We start from the raw sequence: 8,502 nt of genomic DNA, 5'->3' as shown, positions 1-8,502 counted from the left end.
TTGAGGACTTGAAAAACATTGTGATGGAGATGAAGGAAGTGATTATTCTGGAAAATTGGCTAGAGGATTGCTCCCAGAAAAATAGTGATGAATTCTTCCAAAAGGTTAGAGTAAAATCATTCTCACAATCATGTTCACTACTGCACTATTCACCGTAGAGAATTTATGGAAACAGCCCAGATGCACTTTAGCAGAGGGATGGTTGCAGAAAGTGTTGCACATATACAAAATTGGATTGCACCCATCCATTATAAAGACTGTTACAACATTTGCAAAGAAATGGTTAGATCTAAAATTATGTTAAGTAAACGAAATCACAGCCAGACACAAAAAGGATGCATATTTAGAAGCCAGAATTTTATGCAAGTTAAACAACAGTATTAATGGAAGCATGCTATTTGCAGAGGAGTATTTAACAGGTGTAATTTCTTATAAAATTCAACTTTTAATCCAACAAAATGAATACCAGGAGACTATGACTTGTAAAATGTGAGGGGAAGTCAAAGGGAAGAAATAAAGAGCCTTATGGAAGTAGAGAGTGAAGCCATAATATTTAATGCAGATAGTATGAAACTAGAAAAATTGAAAGTGGGTTGAGGTTTGGAAGGATGTGAGAAAGTTATGTAAAGATCCATTGTACTTATAAACTGATTCGTTGAATGGAAAACCATCCGTACAACTATTTAATAAAAATATGATTAAAAACAATGGAGACATCTGATCTTAAACCATGAGTCAATATGATAATTCCTTCTCAGAAATTTTCTTTTCAGGTATTTTCCTCATAATGACAGAAAAGTGAACAACGCAATCAATATCAATACATCACTTTTTATACCCTAAATAGACACAATATAAAAATCACAGTAAAAATATTAGAATATACACATGATAAAATAACAGGTAGAAAGTATCAAACTCTGATTGTTTTCCAAGTACTTTACCTTTGGTATCTAATTTCATCCTCACAATAATTCCATAAAGTGGAATTACTTCTATTTTTAATTCTAAGGTGATGATATTTAAGTCTTCAGAGTTGGAATTACTAGTACAACATTGCACACACGGTAAGTGTTAGCCTGCTTTCCATTCCTACCATATGAAATAACCTCATTCTATTTTATAACTACCAGCACTCAGTCTACTAATTCTAGGAAAATTCCCCAAAATTATTGTGCACACTCTAATAATATTTCACTTAATAGGTAACTAAGCCGAACACCGGTGGCTCACACTTATAACGCTAGCTACTCAGGAGGTTGAGATCTGAGGATTGTGTTTCAAAGCCAGCTCGGGCAGGACAGACGTGAGACTCTTATCTCTAATAAACCACTAGTAAACTGGAAGTGGCACTGTGGTCCAAGTGGTAGAGCACTCGGCTTGAGTGGTAGAGCGCTCGCCTTGAGTGGAAGAGCGCAGGGACAGCACCCAAGCCCAGAGTTCAAGCCCCATGACCAACAACAACAAAAAAGAAAATAATATGAAAACTCCAAGTTCATTATCAATTTATACCTCCCTGGTGAAAGGAACTGCTAAACTATAACATTCTTGATTTCTAGCTCAAAATAGTAGAAATCATATTTTATCCCTTCACTCAACACTGCACTGCCTGGGGACCCCATCTCTGGTTAACACAGTCTTACTGAAAGAATGACCTGCCCAATTCCTGATGGAAACAGACTGCAGGTATTTAGAGCAATCGTTTCCACATTGTAGCTCACCTCAATTGTTTACCATTAGAAGTATTTTGATTCCTTTTATACACAACATTTTGAGAGAAATGTACTAATTTAAAATGTTATTAAAGAAAGACTGATATAAAAATCACTTTTGACCCCAGCTAAATATTGAACTTTCATATACCCAAAAATGCAGTCTTACCTATTATTAATATTAGGAACGAGAGGTTGAAAATCATAGACACCAAGACCTAAGTATGAATTAAAGACTCTCCAACTTGTGAAAACAATTGGTTTAAAAAGACATGAATACTACTGCATTTTTAATTCCCTATGATAATGATAATGATTCCCTATGATAATGATAATGATAAACTATTAACACTTAAAAATAACTCATTTTTTTGGGATTAGGACACAAAACACAAGGTTAGTCCTAATCATTTTAAAAATCCATTATTTATGCTAAAAGTTCACTCATAACTATAAAGATTCTAAAACTAACTGAAGTACAGAGGAAATAATTTAACTGCATCATCTACATTCAATGGACTGTTAATACAAAACAAAGTTATACTAATAATTAGCTTACCCAACTCACTTACATTCTTTTATTCTATTCCATTTACTTTCATAAAAACTGGGTTTTCATAAAATAAAGCATAAAAAAGCGTATATACCCACTTACATTTTCAGATCTTAACAATATTTATTTCAGAAATTTTGGCTCTACAGTCAATGAACTGAAATAATACTAAAATATTCAAAGGATTTTCAGAAATTGCAAGACTTGCTCTGGGATGTTATGTATATTGGAAAAGATATTCAAAAAGCTTTATTTGTTAAAGTAGCCATAGTTACACACAAAAGAGCCATTAGTAAAGATCCCTGTGCATGTACAAAACACCTTCAAATGCATCCACAATCTGGACATGACACATGCTTTTTGTTTGTTCGTTTTTGAAAGGAATATCTAACAAGCATCTCCACAATACTTATTTTCAATAAATAAGACGGGATATTCAAACGTAATATGGGTTCTCTTAATGAGAACAGATATAATATTGCAAAGAAAATGATTTTCAACAGAAATCCGGAAAGAGTTTATCCAACTTGTGTTTCACAGGAATAACCAGAGAGTAATACCTGTTTTGTCAAGTCGGCCAAATCACTCCATGAGTGTATCTTAAAAGTATAACCAATTTAAGAGGTCAAATACGTATTTTGTACTGACAATCATCTTACAGCAATAACTTACTAACTAATTATGTCTGTATCTTCTTACCTAACATACAATAAGAGCTGAAAGCGGTCTCTTTTTCTAAATTAATATTGTAAATGCTTTGATTATGATGACATTATTATTAAACAAATAATATTTGCAGAAGTGTGGTTCCACTGAAATGACATGACAGAACACTAATAAATAAAAACATTGCAACACAGTTAGCTTTTTTCAGCCTCACCCTGTCCACATTGGCAAGCAACATTGCAACAGCACACGCACACATATACACATACATACATGTTCGCACATGTACACACACATATACATGCATGTTAAATTCAGGGTTTATTGTACAAAAAATCCAAATAAAATATTAGTGATTACGACAAATGATAATATGCCTTATTAAAAAATAATACATAAACCATTACCACGCATGTTGCATTTTACCTGCCTCTCCACATGTGACCACTTAATTTATTTTTAATTAATTAATTACCCTATTAATTAATTCATTTGTTTGGTGCTAATCCTAGGGCTTGAACTCAGGGCCTGGCTTTGTCCCAGAATTTAGTTTTTGTTTCAGTTTTCTCAAGGCTAGCATTTTACTGCTTGTACCACAGCTCCATTTCTAGCTTTTGCTGGTTACTTTCAAATCAGATTCTAATGGACTTTTTTTTCTTGGTCTGCTTTCAAACCACAATCCTCAGATTTCATCTTTCTGATTAACTACTATTAAAGACATAAGCCATCAGTGTAGCTTCTACTTTTTCCTCTATAGTTATCTAATGCCCATACTTAGATAGTAATTTTAAAATGAGAGTATAGAAGCAAGATGTACAGTGATGATACTGTCCTGTCAGAAAGTTAGTAATGTAAATTTATTCTTAAAATCATACACAAAAATACCATGACATAGTGTAAGAGAACTCACTATTGAACATATGAGCTTTAAGTGCATTCTAATAGATCCATTATTTATTGGTACCCAACATTAGTAAAATGTATGAGGCATTGGTAAAATAGAAGTCCTTTGCATGACTACATACATTCCTTGTTTTTTCAAAGACACTTGTTTTCATCTAAAAAGTAGGCCTGTCTATTGTCTTCATGTGATTTTGATGATTGAAAGTGCTTAGTGAGAAGGCCAAAATGTATTAGTAGTCCTTAACTATCAATTCTCATTTTTTTTCTTGGAGAATATAATGATCAAATCAATAGTTCAGAATCAGCAAGCAATACTTCAGAATCATGCTTCAAGTGCAAATACATCACCAGTAAGAAATCCTCAATACCAATTTCCAAAAAGTTTTGTCAAGACAAAATCTCCCTGCCTTCTCTAGCTGCTTTACTACCTTCTTATTCCTTCATTGTACAGGAAAAGTATGATTCAACTGATTTCAGTCAAATCTGTTACTAGAATTATCAAGGATTTAGTTTATTGTCTGTAATTTGGTCAAAGTTATATCTCTTTACGTAGGCTACTAAAATGTATTTACTAATTTCAAGTAAATACATAAATTCTATTTCCATCTCTTTTAAAAATAAATTTTTCTTTGCTCTATAAATTGATCAGAGGCATGGATTTTGTGGCTAGCTAGGTCATTACACATTCTGTCTCTCTCTTTCTTTCTCCCTTTCTTGGTTCTCATAGACAATATGATTGCTCCATAATTATCCTAATTTATTTTGCTTTTATATTTTTGGTTGCATCATTTCACATTTTGCTCTGCCATTTCCCAAATCATTTATATAAAAGGCATTATTTCCTCTTTTCTCATTCCTAGAATAAGCTAAACACGTAGACATAACTGGTCCTCATTTTCAGTGTGTACATTTGAATATGGAGGAATATCTTTCTGCTGCTCTCCATCAACTCCCTACTCTCCAGTTAGAATAATTTCGAATAGTAAAATTGGAAAAAGAGAAAATAAATCGTGATGAATAAACAGATGCAGAAAATTCACTGGGTATTTCTGACTAGTTCAACCAATGGGAACTATTAGGGAAATACATGGACACCTCATTCCCACTGGCACTCAAAGTCTCTGGTTAGGCAATTCTTAGGAATATGGGGAACAAGATGAAAAAGTAAGGAATGGTATCAATTGCAAGAAAAAAAATTGGAGAAGGATCCAAGCAAATCTCTTCATTGGGCTGCCAAAAATATTCAGCTTACTGCAGTGCGGAGACTTCTTTCCCAAAAGGCCACTCATGTTAATAGTAGGGATGATGATGAGTATAACCCTCTTTGAGAAGCCTACAGTGGACACTTGGACATTGTCAGTGAGTGGGTGTCTCAATCGGCACATGCAATACCTGTAGATGACTGGACACCGCTGCACAGTGCATATACGTGGAATAATACCAGAGTGGCTTCTTTCTTACTTCATCATGATACAGATACCAATGCCCAAAATAAAGGACTCTTTTTTTAAAATTTTTTTTGGTCTGGTCGTGGGGCCTGAACTCTGGGCCTGGACGCTGTCCCTCAGCTCTTCAGCTCAAGGCTAGTGCTCTACCACTTGAGCCACAGCACCATTTCTGGCTTTTTTTTCTGCTTATGTGGTGCTGAGGAATAAAGCCTAGGGCCTCATGCATGCAAGGGAAGTGCTCTACCACTGAGCCACCTTCCCAGCCCAAATATTTTTGTTTGTTTGTTTTTTGTTGGTGTTGTGGGTTTTTTTTTGTCGGTTGTGGGGCTTGAGCTCTGGGCTTGGGTGCTGTCCCTGTGCTCTTCAGCTCAAGGCGAGTACTCTACTGGTTGAGCCACAGCGCCACTTCCCCAAACTAAAGAACTCTTGACACCCTTACATCTTGCTGCTGAGAATTGAGATAGCAAAGGTACGCTGGATCACCTTCTGTTGAACCATTATATAAAACCAGGCCTGAAGAACAACATAGAAGAAACCGTATTTGATATTGCCAAAAGGATAAGTATGTATCACTACCTCTATGAAGTTATGGAAGGCTGTACAAATTGTTCAATGAAGTCCTAATGGTCGGGTGAAGTTTCTTAAATTTCAAAAATGCAAGTCCATCTTTTGTGTCCCTACAAAATATTTTCACAATGAAATAAGAGCAATATATTTTTTTGGTCGGTCATGGAGCTTGAACTCAGGGCCTGGGAGCTATCCCAGATATCCCTTGTGCTCTTCAGCTCAAGGTTAGCGCTCTACTACTTGAGACACAGCTCCACTTCCAGTTTTCTACTGGTTTATTTGAGATAAGAGTACCACAGACTTTCCTTCCCAGGCTGGCTTTTAACCATGATCCTCAGATCTCAGCCTCCTGTGTAGCTAGGATTATAGGCATGAGCCACCAGTGCCCGGCAGCACTAATATTTTCCTATAAAAATTCATGGATTCTGTGGAATTCTTCCAAGTGAATTGCCTGCCTTGGATGTCAAAATGTATTCAATAGTTTTTGTATACATGTATAATATTTTCTTCAGAGTTTGTGATTTTTTAATCAGAAATAATTTTAATTTACCTGTTGAAATGAGTAGTACAGAAACTAAAATATTTCTGGTGCTTGTCTGAAAAAGTATATTTTAAAATATACTATATTCTATGTTTGCAAAATGTTCATAATTTATTTTATTTTCTCCTAGATATTCTTTGAATTCTACATTATTTTATAACATATAGGTTCACTAATGTGTCTTTTCCAATTGCATTCCATATAGAAACAGTTTGCTTCCTTGTTTTTCTAGGACTTAATATTATTTTTCTTTGTGATAAAATGACAATGTTGTCTAATTTGAAAAGATTTGTAAAGTTTATGCTATGTAAACGCCTTTGTGAGGTGAAGATTTAATACACTGATGTCAAACTAAATTTAATTCTATGAATTACGTGTATTGTTACACTTGTAATTTTGTAATCAACTTTTTAATAACTGTTTTTCATTTCTTGCATCTGAAGGATGAATAATATGGAATACTTCTCACATTTTCATATTATCCTTGTGCAAGTGCCATGTTAATCTCTGTATTGTAATTTGAGTATACATGCTGCTGAAGCATGTAGTAGCCTCTAAATTTAAGTAGTTAATGATGCAATCATTATACAGGCTTATATCTATGGGTGCCTACTTGTAACAAGGAAACCTTATTGTTCCTAACAATGCTATCAATCTTATTTCCCTAAAATTCTGTGAATAGTGGAAAAATTATATTGATCAGTTGATTGCTCACATTTGCAATTTTTTTTGTCAATGACTATCTTAATTCTTTTTATTTGGAATTTGATCATACTCTCAATTATTTATAGATAGGTCCAAAGGTGATGGCGTTTTCAAGTACTTATTTATCCAACTGAATTAGCTTTGTGGACCTAATGGATTCAAAGTAAGCGTTCCTTAAGAGCTACTTCTAAACTTCTTCAGCTGACATTTTCCCAAATGAGGTGTTACTGGAACAAATGTCTACCTGAGCCTTTACCCTTCTTCCATGTGGGAACAGACCAACCAGAATATCTTACCCTGAAAGCATAGATTGTCTTACTAGAACAAAGCTAATCTTGGTTACAAGGGATCATAGAGAGATGAACAGTTCAAATAGAACTGTTCAGACTAGAAGGTATTTTATCAAAATATAATACCTTTATTATACCTCCATTTCAAAAGTAGCTAAAGCCAAGAAGGTGAAAAAATTGTTCGTATGCATGATAACTTAATGTCCTGGTCTGTCTACCATCCAACCAGGCAGGAACTTACACTACTGCCTTTTTATCACCAAATATTTTCATAGTTGCAGGAGAAGTGCATATGTTTCTCCTCGTTATTAGACATTGAATTGATAATGTTTTAATCACAGTGTTTCCTCTTGCCTCCATGCTGTAAATCTACAAATGGTAAAGCTTTAGGTCTAACTCTATCAAACACTGAGGTAGAGATAATGGAATAATACTTTAAAACAGAGTTGCCTTTAATACAGTAACTACAACAGAACAATGCAAAACGTGTGCCTTTTAATTATATTATATATAGTTATATATTTTATATTTATATGTACTGATTTTATATTTCACACAATGAAACTTACTAGAATTAGTTGACAATTTGACAAATAAATTGATATTTATTTATTCCAATAAATAGAATTTGAATATAAATAATTAGGTTTAATATATATATTAGACTATAAAAAGTATCAGTGCAATGTTTTTAGTATAAACTTGTGATACATTCTAACTGTTCTTGGTCTTCTGAATCCACATGGTAAAAAACAATTTTTTCCTCTAATCTATAATGGATTTTACTCTGCTGCTCTGTTTATTGTTTAACTCGCTTGTCCCAAACTGGTTTTCTCCATATTTGTGAAGCATTCCTACCTGCATCATCAGATAACAGGGGCAAGACTTCTCACCATGGCCCAAGCAACATATCAACACAAAGTAATTGAAGACCCATCTCAATTTCACTTTTCCTATATTTCAGGGCCCCAATTCCTTGAGATGCAGGAATTAGCAGAAAGTAATTGTGAAATGCAAGGCTACTTAAAATGAATGATGAGATCGCAAAATTTGAGAGAAAGTACTGTAATTTAAACATTCAACTTACAGATGACCATCCCATATGAGTGAACAAGTT

At 34.1% G+C, this 8,502-nt stretch overlaps 1 pseudogene; it reads right to left on the bottom strand.

The window, feature by feature from the left end:
- Positions 1-6,837: 6,837 nt before the first annotated feature.
- On the bottom strand, positions 6,838-6,934 carry LOC122125962 (annotated as a pseudogene).
- Between the last annotated feature and the right edge of the window lie 1,568 nt (positions 6,935-8,502).

Source organism: Dipodomys spectabilis, unplaced genomic scaffold, assembly GCF_019054845.1.
Source record: "Dipodomys spectabilis isolate Male_0828 unplaced genomic scaffold, ASM1905484v1 ptg000268l, whole genome shotgun sequence".
Taxonomy (NCBI): Eukaryota; Metazoa; Chordata; class Mammalia; order Rodentia; family Heteromyidae; genus Dipodomys; species Dipodomys spectabilis.
The sequence above is the reverse complement of the archived record's forward strand: the minus strand, read 5'-3'. Positions and strand labels throughout refer to the sequence as shown.